The 12,787-nt window shown below is 46.8% G+C and overlaps 1 long non-coding RNA gene across 1 annotated transcript in view; it reads left to right on the top strand.

The window, feature by feature from the left end:
- Window positions 1-12,787, top strand: part of LOC144368516 (uncharacterized) — a 140,776-nt gene that overhangs the window by 1,057 nt on the left and 126,932 nt on the right. Inside the window, exon 2 of the long non-coding RNA XR_013428275.1 lies at window positions 167-758. This is a non-coding gene — a long non-coding RNA (uncharacterized LOC144368516). The remainder of the gene's footprint in view (window positions 1-166; window positions 759-12,787) is intronic.

The raw sequence follows: 12,787 nt of genomic DNA, 5'->3' as shown, positions 1-12,787 counted from the left end.
TAAGATGAAACATGAACAAAAGGGTTAGAAATGTGACTCAGTGTTTAGGCACCCCTGGGTTCAATCCCCGGTACCAAAAAAGAAAAGAAAGAAATGAACTGTTGACCTCTTTTATGAGACCATATTCCTCTCTTATTCAATAAAGTTCGCTGTCCTTTTGTTACAGTTCATGTCGTGCTTGAAATCTCTCATGAGAAAGTAGGAGCTGAGGATTTCCAGTTATCAGAATGCTGCTGATGCTGCTGATATGATGATGATAGAATTATTACGATATTTTGGCAGCCTCTCAAAGATCACACCGACTCAGTGTGGAAAGTTAAAGGATTTGTCTTGTTAGTGAACCAGGCCCATGCTGCCTGCTACGCCTAGTTTGCCAATCACCGAGACAACTCAGTTTTGCAAAGAGAAAGAGTTTTATTGGCAAGGGAGCTGAGCTGGGAGGGGGAGATCCAAGTCTCAATCCAACTCCCAGAGGCTGGCGTTTGGGGGAACTGATGTGATCAAGAAGCAGCGTGACCTAAGGCATCGGGAGGTGACTGCAGTCATCGGTGGCCTGTTCCTCGTTCTTCATGAAATGCACCTTCAGAGAATGGTGGTGTCAGCATGGTCGGAGAGGGGGTTGTCTGCCTCCTGAGGTCAGAAGATCACTCCTCAGACAGGCCCAAGTGAAGAGTCGGTGCTTTGGACAAAAATGGCCTTCAAGTCCCTGAAGAGGAGCCTGGGCAACCATTATCATCACCAGATCTCACCCTTCAGAGGTATTGTCTAGGGCAAAGCTAGTGGGAGACTAGCAGCATGGCTCAGCTCTGTGACCTCCAGCCAGCCGAGGGGGGCTGGGCTCAGGGAGAAGTCAGACAGTAGGAAGTGTTGTCCTGTAAAGGAGGCTAGGCCAGCTGCGCTCCTTGGCTGCTCGTTATCAAGGTTAGGAGTCTGTGTTCTCAGAGTCTCAGAGACTGAGGTCTTATTCTTTGGATGGCTGCATTCCTGAGAGTGGCTCTCAAGTCCTTGAGAGATGCTTCTGAGCCACAAAAGATACATATTTGCAATGGTCTCTTCTTTTGTACTTTCTTTCGGTAAATGCACAGTAAATGGCTGGTGGATGATGGAGCAAGTGCTGGATTTTAGTGTGGCCCCCTCCTCTGTATTTGGCTGAATATGAACATTTGCCTTTATCTGCTTTTGGTTTGAGTTCCTCAAGGACTGGAGGAACCAGTTTTTTTTTTTTGTTGTTGTTGTTTCGGCTGATTCAGGCTCTGGGTCTCAGCAAAGATATTTTAATCAGTTGCTTACATTTGAAAAACAGGCAGTTTCATACCAAGCAGAAGGTCAAGGCTCTCTCCAGACAAGTGGAAAGATCTGGCAGCCGTGTGTCTTCTGCAGCAGTTGGCTGGAGATGGCCCCTGGGTCTTGGCCTTGCCCCAGCCTCCCCTGGTTCTGGGTATCCCTTGTCCCTTTCTTGCCTCTTTGTTTGGTCCTTGATTTGGGCTTGAGGGGGACACAGGAGAGAAAAGAAGCATCTTAGAAAGGGGGGATGGAGTGGGGGCTGGGGTATAGCTCAGGTGGTAGAGGGCCTGCCCTGCACGCACAAGGCCCCGGGTTCAATCCCCAGCACCACAAAAAAAAAAAAAAAAAAAAAAAAAAAAGAAAAGAAAAGAAAAAAGAAAAAGAAAAAGAAAGAAAGAAAGTCACTCCATGGTAAAGTGTCCCTGAGTTCAATCTCTAGTTTAAAAAAAAAAAAAAAAAAGTGGATGGGCTGAAGGACTTGGAGGCCAGGGGAAGAAGCTGGGCTCCTTAGATGCTGGAGCTGAAGGTGGCCTCAGGAGAAAGGGCTGTCTTCCCACAAGGAGCCAGCAAGTGGACCTCCCGGCTCAAGAGCTACCCAGCACCTGGCTGTCACCAGGCTGGCAGGTTTTCCCTGCAGGGTGTACACTCTAGAGGAATCCGAATCTCCTTTGGCTGAAGTAGGGGAGTAACAGCCTCCCCCTTCAGTTTCAGAGTTTTTGGTTAAATCGACTTTCAGTGTATTTGCGTCATTATGTAAATTTTGTTCTCGGTCATGCCACACAGTACTGTTACATTCCCTTTCTTGTTTCACTTTTATCTTCCTTGAGTTGACGGTCACCTTGTTTGGGCCAGCCCTTGTTTGGGCTGACAAGAGTTGAGGCGGCCAATCCTCCTTCCCCAGCTGAGGAGGGAGAGCATCCAGAGGGAGGAAAGAAGCGAGGCTCTACTGATGTCTGTGACGTGGGAGAGCAGGTTCAGTGGGAGTGAGGGCATGACAGATTGGAGGGAATTATAAAGCACTCTGGGAGAAGTGGCTCTGAATGAGGAGGCTGGAAGAGAACGGAGAGGTTACTCTGTCTGAAGTAATCCAGGATGAGGAGGACTAGGGTCATGAAGAATCGGCTCCTTCCCCCCTTTCCAACTCTTCTTTCTTTTTCCTTCTTATTCTTCATGAGTCCACACGTCTTATGGATTCTTTTTGTAAAACGAAGCCCTTTCTAGATGTGGACTGAGAGGTCAGCTATCCAGAGAGGTGGAGGGACACTCAGCTAATGTTTCAATGAGTCTTATTATGCTATAGAACTCGGGTTCCAAGATCCAGATTGTAGAAACTGTCAATGGACCTGCAAAGAATTTAAGCACAGACAAGGTTTTCATTAAGGGCTTCTGTTAGAGCGAGAAGAGGCAGCAAACAGGGAACAGAAATCCCAGGCTGAGTCCAGAAAAGTACCCGGAGGAATAGCTTTGATGGCATCTATGTGTAGGCAGGAACCTGGTCTCTTGATGACACCCATGGAGAGGTGGGGCCTCAGTTGTACCTGTGTTCTCCATCATGTTTCTTCACGTGTCACATGTCTCATTACCATCTTAAACCTCAACCTGAAGGTGTGTGTTTTGCTGTGATAATAAGGGACGTGTAACTGTGGGTGATTTCAGTGACCATTCTGCCCAGTCATTCCCCTTCACCACTAGGAATTTACTCTGTCACCTGTGAAAATCTCTGACTTTCACATAGTGCAGACCTCGCTCTGTCTGGCCTGAGCTGGCCACATAGTCTCAGGAGCTGACCCTCCCAGCCTCCTGTGTCCTGCTGTTTATCTCACACCCATAGCCTTGAGGACTGGTGCACTTTTAACTCCTAATTTTCTGGTGTGGCTCTTTACCCCAGAGGACTGAGAGCTGGCAGGGTCCTTATTTCCTTAATCCTAAAGGCTCCTCCTTCTCATAGGGGTTCCTGACTGCTGTGACAGCAGCAGAAGCTTTGGCCCAGGCCTTTTCCATCTGTAAGAATTTAACTCAGGGAAAGCAAAGAAAACTCAGCTCACAGAAAAGCCTGGGCTCCTTGGAGAAGCAATTACAAATACTGATGAGTCAGTGTCAGATTCTGACTGAGTTTGTTGCTCTGCCTGGTGCATTTCTAGTGGGCAGCCCTCGGGTAAGTGTTAAGTTTGGGGGATTCTTTCTCTTCTCTTTTTTTGGCACCAGGAATTGAACCCAGAGGTCTTTAACTACTGAACCAGAACCCCAGCCCTTTATATTTTATTTAGACAAGGTCTTGCTGAGTTGCTTAGGGCCTCACCAAATTGCTGAGGCTGTCTTTGAACTCATGATCCTCCTGCTTCAGCCTTCTGAGCCGCTGGGATTATAAGCGTGACCAGCGTACCTGACTTGGGGCTTCTCTTGATGAGACAGGACTTGTACCCAGCTCATCCTGGGCCTAGCCTGACTGCTGGTTCATAGGAGATGCAGCAGTGGTGTTCTGGGACACGTTTGACAATCTGCTTCAGGGTGGTGGCGGCGGTGGGCCTGGATGTGGCATTTGCCACCGTGGCCGATTTCAAATTCCCAATATGCAGTCAGGAACCTTGGCTGTGAGGCTGGGAAGTGGTGTGCATAATCAGCTCTTGTTAGTCGAGGGGTCTGGCTCCAGCCGGCCGCTGCAGGAGAGACTTCTTTGGCTTGGAGTGAAGCAACAGGATTAATGGAGGCCTCAGGAGTTTCAGCACATCAGTCCCTCATCCCAGATTTAAACTCACTCTCAGTTCAGTATGTTTTGGGGTTCTATTCCCACATGAGGCTGACTGTGGAGTAGTAACTAGAGTCCCTAATCTGTCCTCCTTGCTGCCCCTCAAACAAATTCATGGGACTTTTTTTTTTTTTTTTTTGCCTAAAGGTATTAATCACTAAGGAAAATCATTAGCATTTCCAGATATCTGAGAAAGTCCTCCTCATCTTGGGTGGCCCCGGAAGCCCCTCTCAGATCTGGCAGATGGCAGTGGCCCCTCCTGTAGGCTGGCTGACTCCCTGCTGTGACGTGAAGTTTTCAGACTTTGGAGTGGTTTTCCCAGGCTGACCCTAAATGGCCTTTCTGGATGAAGAATGAACTTCCCAGATGCCATTGCTGAACTCAAATCCCCTCCTGATGAACATGGGACTCCGGAGGCTCACTCTGAGCCATTTCTGGAGGTCTCCTGGATGGTGCATGTCCCTGTTAGTCCATGGCTGATACCCAGACTTCTTCCAAGGCCTGCCTCGCCCTCAGGGGAGTTTGGTCGTGCACCCCCGACCCCCATCCTCCTTGCTCAGCCTCCCAAGTAGCTGGGATTCCTGGCATGCATCACTGTGACCAGCTCTTGGGGAGCTTAGTTAGTTGGCCTGTTTCTGACGTAAGAGTCTGAGCCAGTTGGGCAGGAGTAGCTCTGCATAATAAAGGAGGTGGGCACTGAGAACAGGCCACCCTGGCTCCACACCCCTCAGGAGTCTCCATGATGGAATGCAGGCCCAGTTGCCAGCTCTTCTGACATTTCAAGAAAAGGCAGCATAAATCCAGACTTGATTGCAAATTGTGAAACCTTGTAACCTTCAGATGTTGCAACTAATTTATAAAAACATTGCAAGTCTCTGATTGAGTCTTGTCCTGTGGGCTGATGGTCATGCCACTTGCTACTAAATTCATTCCTGGGCCCTTTCCCTTCCCACACTCTCCTAAGGTACAGAATCTGCTATTGTTTGTACCAGATCTCAGCTGACACTCCCAGATTAATTATCTTTTCCTGGTTCCCTTTAGGAGGGACCTTTCCAAGACTCGTTTTACACCTGGATGCTCACAGTAGACAATTTGGAAAGGAAAATAGTTTTCATGTTTTGAAATGAATGAATGAATCAGGTGGCTTTAGTTACCTCTGGGTTCTGCTCCATCTTGTTTCTGAGGTTTTTGGTCTTTGTTGTGGGTGGGAAGTGATAATGGGAAGCTTAGGGAAGGCAGAAGCCCAACCTCAGACAGTCCAGCTGGCTGGAGACCAGTCAAGATCAGGGAAAAGATTGTTTTGACCACATGTGGGGCACAGGGTAGGAGCCAGAAGTGGTTCCTGAACCTGAATGTTCTGCCCATGGTCACCATGGGTGGCAGGGCTGGGTCAAGAGTAACCCAGGGTTGTGGCAGAGGAAGCTTGTGCCTACGGTGCTGTGGGTGGCTGAGAAGCAGGTGCTGGCTCCAAGAGGCAGCAGCTGGTGTGGTTACAGGGCAGAGGAAGGGACTCTCAGCAGAGAACAGGCAGGGAACTGTGTAGGGACAGAGGGACCTAAGGCCCCTCCCCTGCACAGCTGAAACTGAATTCCCATCGGTGGAACGCCAAGAGGCAGAGAGGCAGCCCTTGAGGCTCAGAAGGCTGTGACGACAACTCCCACAGTGCGTGGGGGGTGAGAGCAGTTTTTCCATGGCTGAGGACTGAACACACAGCAGTGCCGCTGGGTCTTGGTGCCCCTTCAGCAAAGAATGATGCTGTGGCTTCTTCTCTGGTGCAGTTCCTTGGTTCCAGGGCACCTGGCTTCTTCTGCAGCACCCTGCCAGTCTGAGCTGGCCTGACTCTTTGCTGTGGTCTCTATTCCCTGCCCACCTTCAGCAATGGGGGCTCCAGGGTTACTGGAGGCACAAACTTACGCACACACCACGCCCGCCATGCACATGTCCTCATCATGTACCACTGAGACAGACTCACACATTCACAGACGTGGAACACACACTCAGAAATACACAATGCATGTGGCACATAAATAGGTATGCAGATGTGCATGCGTACACATATATATCTACAATGCATACATAAGTGCATGCATGCAGTCTCAACCACAAATACATGCACATATATATACATATACACATAACATATGTGAAACAAATCATTTTTTACATTTACAGACCAGCATAAGCACACACATTCACATATATTAACACCTATAACTGGGCGCAGTAGTGCACACCTGTAATCCCAGCAGCTGGGGAAGCTGAGGCAGGAGGATTGCAAATTGAAAGCCAGCTTCAGCAACTTAGCAAGGCCCTGTCATAAATAAAAAAGTAAGTAAGTAAGTAAGTAAATAAATAGAGCAGGTAGTGTTTCTCAGTGGTTAGGTGCCCCTGGGTTCAATCCCTGATACAAAAACAAAACAAACCCTACACACTGACTCATATAATACCACGGTACACACAGCCATACCTTCCAAGGAGGATTGTGCATAATTTACATGTGGGGGAAACCTGGGCTGAGTTTAGGGACAATTATCACACCACGCTCATCATAGCAACCATTGCAACATGTTCTTCACAGTATCAAACTTTGTTTCTCTCACTCTCTCCTTTTATTTATTTCCTTATTTTTGGTTTGATGGTGCTGGGAAGCCAACCCAGGATTCTGTGCATGCTAGGCAAACACTTATCACTGAGCTACACCCCCAGCACTTGTCTTTTAAACTATATCATCCTGCGAAGGGTCTCAATGAAGTAGCTTTTAGTTATTCTCAGTTTAAATTAGTAGATTTTGATCAGGAATGGGAGGAATATGGTGAAGGGGACAATCTTGAGTCTAAGTTTGCAGAAGAGAAATTTCTCTGGATGCGTGATTTTGCTGGTTCCTCCTTCCTGAAGGGGCATGGCTGGGCCAGGCAGACTGGCCTATTCTTAGATGAAACCCACACAACTCCCAGACTGAATCTCCAGCAGGCTTTGGTCCAATTCCCTCATCACGAAGAGGAGGAAGCTCATTAAGGTTAAATGACTTTCCACCTACACATCAAGCCTCTTGGACCACAGTTCCAAAACACACCTCAAGCTGCAATTCTGCCAGGCATCATCCCCACGTAAATCCCCAGGCAGAGCCTCTCCTGTCGGGGTGTGTGCCTTCGATAGATCAGTGTCTGCGGGCACCCGGCTGAGGCTATGATCCACTAGGGCTGCTGCAGTGCACATCTTAGCGTCAGGGTTGGGGCTGGGAATCCTGCCTCACACTAGAACCCAGGGAGAGCTGAAGGGCCGCTGGCCAAGTGAGCAAGTGCTGTCCTCCGCAGGCTGAGGAAGGGAGCGTGGGCAGACCGAGGGCAACTCATGTCCAGGACCATATTCCAGCAATTCCAGTTTCTGCCCCAGGGCTAGGATTGTGGCTCAGTGGTAGAGCGCCTGCCTTGCACGTGCAAGACCCTAGGTTCCATCCTCGGCACCACATAAAAATAAATAAATAACGATATTGTGTCCAACTACAACGAAAAATATTAAAAGGAGAAAAAAAGCTTCTGCCCCGGAGATGATTAGTAAAACAAATAAGCCAGTCACAATGGGGACAACGGGGAGGGAGGGGTGACCAAGGAGGCCCCAGTGTGAAGACGGTGTTTTGGGAGTTAGGAGAAAGGCGCGAACTCGGTGCTCATTTTGCAGTGCTACCCTGAGTTCTTCAGAAAGCTGCTAAAGGGGGGGACACGGGCGACTTCAGGGAGACCTTTTTTCCTGCATGGCCTAGATCTGAGTGGGGTGGATACTACTTCTGAGTTGCGTTTCCACTACTTATCACATTCGTCTTTCCTGGCAGTGGTGGACTTATTTTTTTCTGAAGAGCAGTAAGGGAGTTCAGAGGGTATCCACAGCTCCTGTGCTGTGTCCTTACTCAGAACCTTTATTTCACTTGTATCCTGTAATTTATAACTAAAGACAATTAGCTGCAGCTCTATGACACCCACCCTCAGTCCTTTACACTTTTATTTGTCTGACTGGTATTATTATTTTTGTACCAGGGATTGAAACCAGGGGCACTTAACTACTCACCCGCATCCCTAGTGCTTTTAAAAGTATTTCATGGTCTCACGGAGTTGCTTAGGGCCTCGCTAAGTTGCTGAGGCTGGCTTTGAACTTGCAATCCTTCTGCTTCCAGCCTCTCAAGTCGCTGTGTATGTGCATCTGTACCTGGCTATTATTATTTTTGAGACAGGGTCTTGCTGAGTTGTGCGGGCTGACCTCAAGTTAATGATCCTCCTGCCTCAGCCTCCCAAATAGCTGGGATTACAGGTGTGCCTATCATGCCTGGTTCTGTAACTGGTATTATTTCAGAGTTTTTTTTTTTTCTGATCATAAAATGGACACTAATGATATACCACTATTAAAATTTACTTTATTATCAAAACTTTATAAATTTCTGAATTGGGTATCTTTTTTTATAAAACATTTTTTTTTCAAAATTCAAGTTTGCAAACTCTGGCCATGAGTACAGTGATAAAGGAAATGTTCAGGCTAGGCACAGAGGTGTGCCCAAGTGTAATTCTAGCTACTCTGGAAGCTGAGGCATGAGTATCACTTGGGTCTAAAAGTTTGAGGCTAGCCTGGGCAACAGAGTGAAATCCTGTCTCAAACTAAATGAATAAATAATAAATAAATTAAAGGAAACATTTGTTCTCCAAGATCTCTCTCTTCTTACTCCGTTATACCATTTTATACCTTTTTTTTTTATTTTTTGGTATCAGGAATTGAATCCTGAGGTGCTTAACCACTGAGCCACATCCTCAGCCCTTTATTTTTATTTTTTTATTTTGAGACAGGATCTTGCTAAATTGTTTATGGCCTCACTAAGTTCCTGAAGCTGGCTTTGAACTTGCAATCCTCCTGCTTACAGGTGTGTGCCGCATGCCTGGCACCATTACACACTTTTGTGCCCAAGCGCATGATCACAGAGGGATAGTAAGTCTCAGAGTTGGAAACTTGAAACCTGGAGTTAGAAGGACCTGGATGCAAATCCCAGGTTTGCCTCAGCTTCCGCATCTGCAAAAAGGAAATAATGAGCAGCTGCTTCACAGGCAGGTGGGTGACTTTGGGAAATTTACTTCGACCTCACACAGTTTAGTCACCTGTAAATTGAGGCTAATAGTACCTAAGAAGTAAAGGAGGTGACACAAATCATGTGCTTATACAATGCCTAACAAATTGTCATTGTAAGTAATAGTTATCATGCGTTTCACAGTCACTTGTACTGAAGTCGACTTGACCTGCTCAAGAACAGTGTTCTGGGGCTGGGGTTGTGGCTCAGCGGTAGAGTGCTCGCCTCGTATGTGCAGGGCCCTGGGTTCGATCCTCAGCACCACATAAAAATAAATAAATGAAATAGAGGTATTGTGTCCAACTACAACTAAAAAATAAATATTAAAAAAAAAAACAGGCCAATTCTTCTTTGCTTCATTCACAGCCTCTGAATATAGCCCCTTCATAATCTTCACAATGCTTCTCCCCTGATGACTACTCACGACACTAACAGCTGTGTTGAGCAAAGGCTGTGCATTAACTCTACTTCATACTTACTCATAAAAATTTTTCTTTAAGTGGACGCAGTGGCACACGCCTGTAATCCCAGCAGCTCGGGAGGCTGAGGCAGGAGATTCATGAGTTCAAAGCCAGCCTCAGCAATAGCAAGGTGCTCAGCAACTCAGTGAGACGCTGTCTCTAAATAGAATACAGAACAGGGCTGGGGATGTGGCTCAATGGTTGAGTGCCCAAGTTCAATCCCTGGTACCTATCCCTGCCAAAACAAAATATCTTTAATGTCCATGTTGACAGGCCTCAGCTTTTGTCCCTCTTCTCTCCCTTCCCCTCATCACTTGGCAAGATGGCCTGTTCTGGATGGAGGCAGTGGATACAGGCAGTGGATGCAGGTGGGTGAGAGCTTATAGGAGACCAGAGAACTGTCACAGCTCAAGGCCTGGTATGTCTTCTAGGGAGCCTTTGGAGACCCTCATTTTCATTAGTGTTATTCATAATTTTGCATGTACCAGTGATGTGTGTTTGTAATTCCAGTTACTTGGGAGGCTGAGGCAGGAGGATTGCAAGTTGAGGCTGGCCTGGGCGATTTAGCAAGACCATGTCTCAAAATAAAAAGGGCTGAAGATATAGCTCAGGCATAGAGCGCCCCTGGGTTTAATCTGAGTAACACAAACAAAACACTACAAAAACAAACAAAAAAACATTCAGGGTTTGAATACCGACCTAACAGAAGGTACCCTGGTTTGATATATGAGCTGCAAAGCCACCCCCGAAAGGGCTAAGGGCCCATTCAAGAACAGTGTTCTGGGGCCACATCCTCAGCCCTTTATTTTTATTTTTTTATTTCGAGACAGGATCTTGCTAAGTTGTTTAGGGCCAGTTCATGGCCCTGACTCCCAAACTTCTTCTGACTCTTGCCCACTCTTTCTGCCCTCCCCCTCCCCCATGCCAGCTAGGTACTTCTGAAGATGTTTCAATTTTTTGAATATTGAGATCTCTTCCTCTTTCTTTTAGAAAGACCCTAGGATCCTGGTGCACATCATCCTCTTCTGGGTTGGTCAGCTTTGGGATGCTGTGACCAGAGTACCTGACATAAACAGTTTGGAGAAAGTTTATTTTGGCTCCTGGTTTCAGAGATTTAGCTCATGGTGGGCTGACTGCAGTGCTTTGGACCCAAAGTGAGGCAGCATTTCATAGCAAAAGAGCATGGCAGACGGAAGCGGCAGAGGACGGAAAGGAGAGGGGCTGCAGGCCACGGGATCCTCCCAGGGCATGCCCCAGTCCCCACCTCCTCCAGCTATGCCCGCCCCTGCCCATAGTTACCACCCAGTCAGCCACTCAAACTAGACGGACTGATTAGGTTACAGCTCTCATAATCACGTCGCCTCTGAACACTCCTGCATTAGCACAGGAGCTTTTGGGAACACCTCATGTCCAAGCCGTAACACCCTATCACCTCTGTACTTCCTCTCTAGGCTCACATACCATAGTTAAGGGCCCGTGTGTGAAAAAGAGCCACTTGGCTATGCCTGTTCTTCTGCCTGGCTGGCATGATTTCACTAGTGGAGTCAGAAATGGGAATAGGCCAACTAGAAATGGTAGAATCTCTTGGAAAATGTTTTGAAGTATTTATTCATGAGGCATTTTTCTGTTGATTACGATGATCTTGGTTGGTTTATAAGTTCCTTTATTTATTTTTTTGGCACCAGGGATTGAACCTAGCGGTGCTTAACCACTGAGCCACATCCCCAGCCCTTTAAAAAATTTTTTTAAATTTTGAAAAAGGGTCTCACTAAGTTTCTGAGGCTGGCCTTGAACTTGCAATCCTCCTGCCTCAGGCTCCTGAGCTACTGGGACTACATGTGTGTCATCGTGTCCAGATATAAATTACTTGACTATAGCTATGTTTATAATATTTAAGCTCCAAACATATGACATTTTTATGTACTTCATGGATTTAAAAGTATGCTGACCTGGCTCCAAATCCATGTGGGTAGAAGAAAACAATAGTGACAATAACATTTAATACATATAGCATTTACCCGGTAACTTTTGCTCTGGTTCAGATTTGAGTGTATCCCCAAAAGCTGGCCTCTGGGTGCCCAGCGTGGTGTGTGAGGGGAGTGGAAACTTTAAGGGAGAGGGGTAGTGGGAGATAATTAGGTCACTGGGGGCACTGCCTTTGGAAGGGATTGATGCTGGTCTCTTGCAGTGAATTGGTTCCCTTGAGAGTGGGTTGTTTTAGACTGGCCCCCGTCTGCCCTCTCTGGCTTCCCGTATGGCCAAGTGTACAATTCATGGGCTTGATAAATTTTAAAGTTGTTGTTAAAAAATATGTAATATATGTAGTTAAAGTTTTATATGTATATATAAAACTTTAGATTTTATATTAGGCTCTCCAGGAATTTCCGGGGAGAAGGAGCTCCTGCTTCACCTGAGCTGCCCCACCCACATCTGCTGGGCTTTGCTGCAGCTGGGGGGCTGCAGGTGGGCACTAGAAACAGCTTCCAGGACTGTGGACTTCCTCTGGTGTGGCCATCCCAGGACCCCAGGTGATCTTCTGGCTGTGGAAGAATGACCAGTAGGGTACCACCAGGCTATTCCTGAGTTACTAGACTGAGCCACGGGAAACTGTCAGTATTTGACCATCTGACCACGTCTAAAAATGGTAATTCCATGTGGTTCAGCCTAAACTTTCAATATGTGGAAACAAAGGCAAGAAACAAGCCCAAAGAACTTACTGCCTGCATCAGGAAGCAGACTGTGTTTTCCAGAGTCTTAACCTCACAGTTCATTTTCAGTCTTGTCTGAGGCTCTTTTAGGGGTTGAATTGTCTCTCCTCCTACGAAAGGAATGTTTAAGTCCTAATTTTCAGAATTTTATAATGTGACCTTATTTGGAAACAGGATCTTTACCGAGGTAACAAAGTTTAAAATGAGGTCACTGCGGGCTGGGGATGTGGCTCAAGCGGTAGCGCGCCCGTCTAGCATGTGCAAGGCCGGGTTCGATCCTCAGCACTACATACAAACAAAGATGTTGTGTCTGCCGAAAAACTAAGAAATAAAATATTAAATTCTCTCTCTCTCTTTCCTCCCTCTCTCTCCTCTCTCTCTCTCTTTAAAAAAAATAAAAAATAAAAAAATAAATAAATAAAATGAGGTCACTCAGGTGGGCTTTACCAATATGACTGGAGTCCTTAAAAATTTTCCCTTAAAG

Source organism: Ictidomys tridecemlineatus, chromosome 11 (assembly GCF_052094955.1).
Source record: "Ictidomys tridecemlineatus isolate mIctTri1 chromosome 11, mIctTri1.hap1, whole genome shotgun sequence".
NCBI classification, from domain to species: domain Eukaryota; kingdom Metazoa; phylum Chordata; class Mammalia; order Rodentia; family Sciuridae; genus Ictidomys; species Ictidomys tridecemlineatus.
The sequence above is the reverse complement of the archived record's forward strand: the minus strand, read 5'-3'. Positions and strand labels throughout refer to the sequence as shown.